We start from the raw sequence: 7,492 nt of genomic DNA, 5'->3' as shown, positions 1-7,492 counted from the left end.
GCTGTGTGTCCCACAGCTGTGAGAGCAGGTCTGTGCGGAAAGCATGTCCCTCTTTGTGCTGCTAGGTCTGGGTTCCGCTACCCTGTTGTTTCTGGAGCTAGTGACAGCCTCTCCTCCTCCAGATCAGGGTAGTTGGTGTGCATGGTGCTTTGGATATGATCTAGACTGAGGAGAAGGACATTTCTGTGCTTGTGTGCTATATTGTCTGATAAAGTCACAAACGACTTTTCACAAAAGACTGTGGATTAATCCCAGGATTGTTTAAATTGGGAAGGTGTGAGATCTCATTTATCCTCTGTGATCCGTTTTGTTTGTCAGCAGGCAACAAGGGTGAACTTAATCCTGCAATACAAGGTTTACCTATGTATGCCCCCCAAGAGTCACTTCATCCTAGCTTTGTGGTTTAAGCAGCATCCTGTTAGATCTTCTGCACTGGAGCAATGCTGTCACCCTGTGTTTCTCTCCTGACTGAATTCCCTTGTACAGTGTCTCCTAGAGATGGGGTGGAATGAGAGTGCCTGACTGTGATGATCATTAAAGAAAAGCTGCCATTCATTGTCTTCAAGTATGTCCCAAACACAACTTTTATCTGTTCAAGCCAGAAGTCTCTCCATTTTATTAATTATGCTAATGTGCTACATGTACGGTGTATGTTGACATGAACAAATAGTAGGTTTATGTGTAGCTCCTGGCCTCCTGTGTACCTCCTGACCTCCTGAGGACTTAGAGCATTAACCAATGGCCCTCGTTGGACACCTGGATAAATTTTGGCAGGAAAATACCTTAAAATGCAGCCGCATCTTAAAGAATGGATTAGGAAAAATTTCCCAGGGGCTATTTTCCCGGCTGCATATTGCTCAGCTTGCAAGGAAGACATTTGTTGCGTGCGTCAGCCTCAAAATGTAAATTGTTTGGAGCCAGGTCCTATTGGTCTGCTTGGAAACATAAACCTTGGCCTTCATTATTAAAGACTTGTCTTGCTGATGAATTTTACCTATCAGTAAAGCATACAGAGGCATTTTACTGGTAACAGGGAAGTTGCCATTCATGCTGCCACAGACTGTTCTGTGGAAGTGTTACAGTCCCACACGTACTTCTTTATTAAGACATTCCTGAGATGGCATAAGAAGCACATCTTCGTGCATGTGATGGAGGCCTTGCCCTTGGCTTCACTTCTTCAGGCTCTCCTGGTCAAATGTGTTATACAACAATGAGCAGAAGGAAGCGTATGAAAAAAAAAAGAGAAACCTGAAAAAGTGCTGGATAAATAAATGTGTTGCATAACCCAACAGGAAAGCAGAATGTCCCTGTCTCAACAAAACCAAACAGTCTGCGGACCAAAGGAACAGTTCTGCTCTGGTGGTGACAGTAACAACTGTTACGGAGTTTGCTGGAGAGGGAGCGTGTGGGTGTCTAGCTGGTGCGGTGGGCAGGCGAGGTCAGCGCGGAGGCTTGGCAGTGGGGTGTGTATGACAGGCTCTTGGGCAAAAGGCCGTGACTCTGAAACCTGCATTCTACAGGTGGGGTCAGTCAGTCGCATCCCAAGCATATGAGCATTATCTGGATAATTGGATTAATCTGCTAGTAAAAGTATAGATTAGAAACGATCGAATTTTTGTGGCAATTTTGTTAGCTATTCAGCTTTTCCCATAAATGGATATAAGCATATGAGCTTCATGGCTCCATTAAAAACCCTGAAATCACAAATAGAAATTCCATACCTTTGCTGCTGCTGTTGCTGCTTTGTTTAATTTGTATTTAATAACCCAGAAGCTGGAAATTGGAAATCACAACTTGCTCTCCTTACCAAGCAGCTAAACTCTAGATGCTGCAGGATACAGAGCACATTCCCTTGGTCCAAATCAGTTTAGCTATCATTTGATGTTCTGAGCTTTCTCTTGGAGCATGAATTACAGGGTTGAGCCCCATAGGTCAGCCATACTTATGTCTTCTATATGAAGGTATATATGTGTGTGAGAGCCAGACGGGAGAGTAGGGAGAAAGGAAGAGCATGCAAGAGTGGGCATATACTAAACAAGTTTACAGCAAACCACTAAATCTGAAAATTTCCCAGTGGGGTTGGCAGCAGCAGGGAAGCCTCACCACCTCAGCACAGTAACGAGAACTCCCCTTTGCCCTCCCTAAACCAAGCTGGCAAACTCTCCACTGGCTTCCCAGCAAGTTGGGCAATCTGTGCATTCCCCTCATGCTTTATCAGCGCGCTGCCTCCGAGCGAGGCTCACTGTAAACAGCCAGCGACCCGCAGACATGCAGCTTCATGCCTGACTCCAGTGCTTCAGCTCAGGCTCCACAAGCAGCAAGTAACCAGCCTCTGGTCTCCTGCAGAAAAAATGCTGTTCAGCATCTTCCCACTCTGGAAAACATTGGGTTTTATAAGTTTAGCAGTGTTTCTTGCAGGTAAGATATTGCCGTTCTTGAATATGACTAACAATTTTGTTAATAGTGGCTGTCAGGGAAATGAAGCATCTCACTTGGATACCCAGCCTCAGGTGGCCACAAACAGCTGACCAGATTGCTAACTGTTTAGAGTTAATCAATATTTGCACAGTTTATTCACATTTCAGCTCTGATTACCTCAGGTATACGAGGTAGCACTAAGACTGCAGAATAGTGGCACAATTCCCCTAAACAAGTACCATTACGCGGTATTTGAGATTTGGTTGTGTGTTGGAAGGCACTATTAACTAGTTATGGTCCTGCTTCTGTTTGTCTTTTAGATTTTACTGAAATCGGAGCTTTTCCCAGCCCAAGTGAATGTAAAAGTGCAACCATAGAAGATGTCAATGGGATTCTTCAGGTAAGAGGTTGGCTGCATGAGCCAGCTCAAGACTTCTTTGCACCCACCGTCTGTGGTGGTGGGAGGACCATAGCTTGCATATTGCTTTGGAAACACCTGGCTCAAAACAAAAAGACATGGTGGGCAGGGGAGCGAGCTGGAAGAGCAATAAAAGGTTAGTGTCATTTGATCTGCCATGTCTTTGGCCCTGATACTGCTAGTCAAAGAAAAGTCCTTGTAGGTGTATTTTACGATTTTGCCTTGCTCCAGATATATGAAGTGGCTTGAACATAAACAGTTATGTCTTGTGTCTTATATGCATAATGTTTGCAATTCCACTTTCAAATATTATGTGCTAAATATGGTAAATGCAACTACAGCCAGGGAACTGAAAACCTGTGTTTTATGAGTTAGTGCCCGTCTTCTATGGGCTAGGCTTATCATAGGGAAGTGATCAAACAGTGACCCTTGAATATGGCAGAAATGGTAAGGAAATACTAGGGCAGAGCCTACAAAATGTCTTTCACACAGAGTTGAGACATCTGTCTGTAAAACAGTGGCACGGAACTAATAGCTGGACTTGGGTCCACACACCAGTACATACTGTGAGCTTCTGCCTGAAGTATCGTTCTCATCGCACGGGGCGGAAAATAAAGGAGGGCAGCACTTACAGAAGACGTGTTCTCCCAGGTGTTTGAGGTTTTTTTTCACCCAGAGATTTTAATTATATTGTTTTCTGTCTGTGATTGATGCCTATCACTTTCAACAGTGTTTCTGTAAGCTTCAGCCCAAGAAGCAGCGTTAGCCATTGCTGGCTGGGCCTTTAGCAGCTGCCACTGAAAACTGGACTTGCTCTTGTTCTTGCATCTGTCTAAGTTCAAGGTAACTGGTGTCTGTTATAATGATGGCACGCACTTGAGTTTTGATTGTGGAGTTTACCTCAGCTCTGCACTATCCCCGTATGTGCGTAGGCACACACATATGGACTGAAAGCTATTTATACAGGTATAGAGCGTTGGCAAGACAAAAATACATCAACTTTGTTTACACACATTCACAAATATGTATGTTTACACACACACACAGAGTCTGTGAGATGTCAGCATTAGAGAGCTAAGAATAACAAACCAATGTTTTGTATAGAAAGAAGATACATACAGTTGTTTATAAAGGCAGCTTTTCATATTCAAGAAAAACCCCACCAACCCATACCAGACCTCCCTCTCGAACTCAATATAATGGAAAAACCCTATTTAGCCACTGTTTTCAAAAGAAGTTATCATATTGCTTCCAAAAACTTTGTGGGGAAATTAGCGTTACTTAAAGCTGTATAATTGTCAAGATGGTTCTTGTTCTGCATTAAAAAAAAAAAAAAAAAAATTGACTACTTTGATAAATCAATCTCAAAGCCTTTCCTCTTCCACTTAGTCTTCTTCTGTCCCTAACTCCACAGAAATACTCAGAATGCTTTCACGACATGATCACCAAGGGTGAAAAATCTTCAATCAATTTCCTTGTCTGGACACTGCAAGAAAAACTTGATCTTCTGCACCCTGTCCAAGAGAAATGTGAGGCCCCTCCTGAACTGCTGCTCCTCTTTGCTGGGTGTTGAACAAAGCGGGAGTGGAGAAGCACTAAGAAAATTCTTTTACCTACAGAGTGAGCTAAGTGTCTGCATTTCTTGAGGGGGAAAAAGTAAGGTAAAAGATATCTCAGCAACAAGCCAGAAAGCGAGGGTGCTTAGCTGCTGCGCCGGCAGGCATCTGGGAGGCACGGCAGCACCAAGGCAGGGGTCACACCATCCCTGCAGCCTCCTGTGGAGAGCAGCAGTGCAGACTCCCAGAGGCAGCAGAGCCTGCTCTGCCCCCCAGCAAGAGCCTCTTTGCTGTTTGGGAGTGGCCATGTCAGTCAGATTTTTCCAAGAAATATTTGGGTAGTTTTGGCCTCAATAGTACTGAATGTCAGTGCTGTCGATACAAATGCCACTTTGAGCCACTTTTAAAGTACAATTGGAGTTGACAGGAACTTCACTGTCACGTTAGTAAGTGATGGAAAAATTGGGTGTTTCAAAAAATAAAAGAAAGTTTTAAGCAAACAGAAATGCTTACTTTGGCAAAGTCAGTGAGTGTGGGCAGTTATGACCCATACCCAGGTCAATGAGTATGCCTGTGTTTTGCTTGGGAGACTTCTGTACTCACTTTCACCCTCGTGCTGCTTTCTCACTCTCTTTTCTTTTTCTTTTTAATCCACTCAAAAGTTTGCAAGCAGCTACCTCCGTGCCCACTCCCACTAGCCCCTAGAAATGGTGGGCTGGTGTGTGTCACCATTGACAACGCTCAGTACTGCAAACCCATGTGCAACAAGGTAATATTCACAGTTTGCTGCTGCTGCATTGCTCCATCTCTTCATTATTTTAAAGTGTTTATTGTGTAATGCATACTTTTTATAGCTATACTTTTTTTTTCTCCCTTTGGGCAGGGGAAGTTTGTAGTGTTTGTATCGACCTTCCCTGGCTGAATGTTTCTTCCTCTTAGGGTTACCATGATGTAGCCTACAACACTGTTTGGTTTTTCCCACTTTGTTTTCCAAGGGTTATGACTTTCAATTCTTAAGAAGAAGTAGACTGTATGAAGTATGTGGCAACGCCACTGACTTTTCCTGGACAACACAGCTTGCTGAGGGAAAGGCACTGGCTGTTTGTAACCGTGAGTATTTCTCAGACACATCTGGTCACAGGGATGGGAAGCACCATCTGTTTTGCTTAAAAAAAGGAGGAAAGAAAAGTTTCTCTTTTCTTGGCATATGTGAAAACCTTGGCATGTGTGACATTGTGAGAGCTAGTGCTGGGCTGGTAAGCTGCTGAAGAAGAAACCATGTGAGCTTTAAAACTATCAGGAAGGCCTGAGCATTGCTATTTCAGCTTGGGGTAGCAAACAGGACACGTATGCGATGTTTGTAGGAAAACGCACCCTTTTTACAACAGTAAATAGGTATCATCTTAACAAATCCTGCGTTGCACAAGGGCTGTGTGACCCACTGGTCAGACAGCAGTAGAACGCAAAACTGCTGTTTATCTTGCAACAGTACTTGAAGTAGCTCAAAAAACTTGGCCAACACCTGCTCTATTCACTTTATGTACATGCAACAAAACCCAGCAGCTGGTCCCCTGGCATCAATGCTTTTTCCTGTGGCAGCCCAAGGGTTTTAAGACTGCTCCCATTGTGTCCAGTGAGCAATATGTGACCTTAAACAGGCTGATTCTGTTTTGATTCTGTTTTTATTGCCTTATTTTAAAAATAAATGTGCGTATAGATTCACAAAAAGGACAACCCCTCTCTCTCCTATGGTTAATGGAAAATATTTTACTGCTGACAGTGTCTTGTTGCTACAGCAATTGTTTCCCAATGCTTACCAAAAGCAATCATCTGGGCACTTTTATTCCAATTTGAAGTCTTTATTCTGGGAAATGGAAATGGCCAAACTTGTTTAAAGATGAGGACAAATCTAAGCTAAATAATTCAGCTGGTTTTTTTCATTATTCTCTTCTTTTTTTGCTGTTGTCATGTTTGATCTTCCCAGCCTCTGAGATGGGCATCAGTGGAGCTGAATCTGCCTACTTCCCCACCAACAGCACCTGTCTGCACACATTAGCCTTCACTGGAACTCAGAGATTGCAGCTAAACATCTTCCTCAAAGAGCTGAGTGAGCAAGGCATTGATGGCTCCAACCGTGACCAGGAGGCTGATTGTATCATCTGTGGTTACTAGTACCAAAAAACTTGTGCTGCAGACCTACCAGACATCTGCAATTTGACGTCAGTATTTTGACAAGAGAAGCGGAGCAGTGGAGTCATTGTTAAGACATGTAAATGTACAGCTTTTATTTAGTTGAAGGACTAAAGACTGCAGTCATCATTTGACCTCAGCTGTTGGGTACAAATACATAGGCTAAACTTAATCACATAGTTCATGGCAGAGGTGTTTTGAAGAAAGAAGAGCACTTTCAGAGCCCAAATTTTTCTAGCTGGAATTAAGTAAGAATTAGAGCTGTCTAATGGATTCAGTCAGTAGTTGAACACAATAATTGTTATCAGAAATCATCTTCTGTCAGGGGTCATCTTTACTGAGAAAGGGCCATACTTTTAAGCTGCTTTTACAGCTGCCAATTAATCACTACTGTTGCTCTAATGACCATTAAAGCAACGCAAGTCACAACAGCTACTGGCTGTAGGGGTATAATTCTTTATTCATGTACCTGCTTGACTGGCTTTAAATCAGGCTGTACATACAGCTGTTCAAGGTGCTGTGTTTTGCATGAACTGTCAGCTTGAAGCACTGCGGTCTGTTGGTGGGACAGCTCAAAGGTTTCTCCTGTATTTATCATCTTGAGGACATCCCACAGGAAGCCATAGCCTGTAGGTATACTTCAGTGCACTCCTGGGAGTCATAAAGTACCCTGAATGCTTGCTGTAGCCGGGCAAAATGGCAGGAAAAGCATAACATGTCAGTCCAGTACAAAATGTGAGAACTGGGATTGCCCTAAACTAGCAGTTATTTGCATTGTGTCTTCTCTGCCAAAAAGGTGAAGGAGGTGGGTGTTGAGGGACCTGCATGAGAAGGTCTCTCGTTCATGTGCCAGGATCAGCTTCAGTCTCCTCTGTTTAGACTCTGTGAGGCAAACCATGGAAAAAAATTT

The sequence above is a fragment of the Eurypyga helias genome, unplaced genomic scaffold (assembly GCF_000690775.1).
Source record: "Eurypyga helias isolate BGI_N326 unplaced genomic scaffold, ASM69077v1 scaffold15953, whole genome shotgun sequence".
Classification (NCBI taxonomy): domain Eukaryota; kingdom Metazoa; phylum Chordata; class Aves; order Eurypygiformes; family Eurypygidae; genus Eurypyga; species Eurypyga helias.
Note: the sequence above shows the minus strand (reverse complement) of the source record.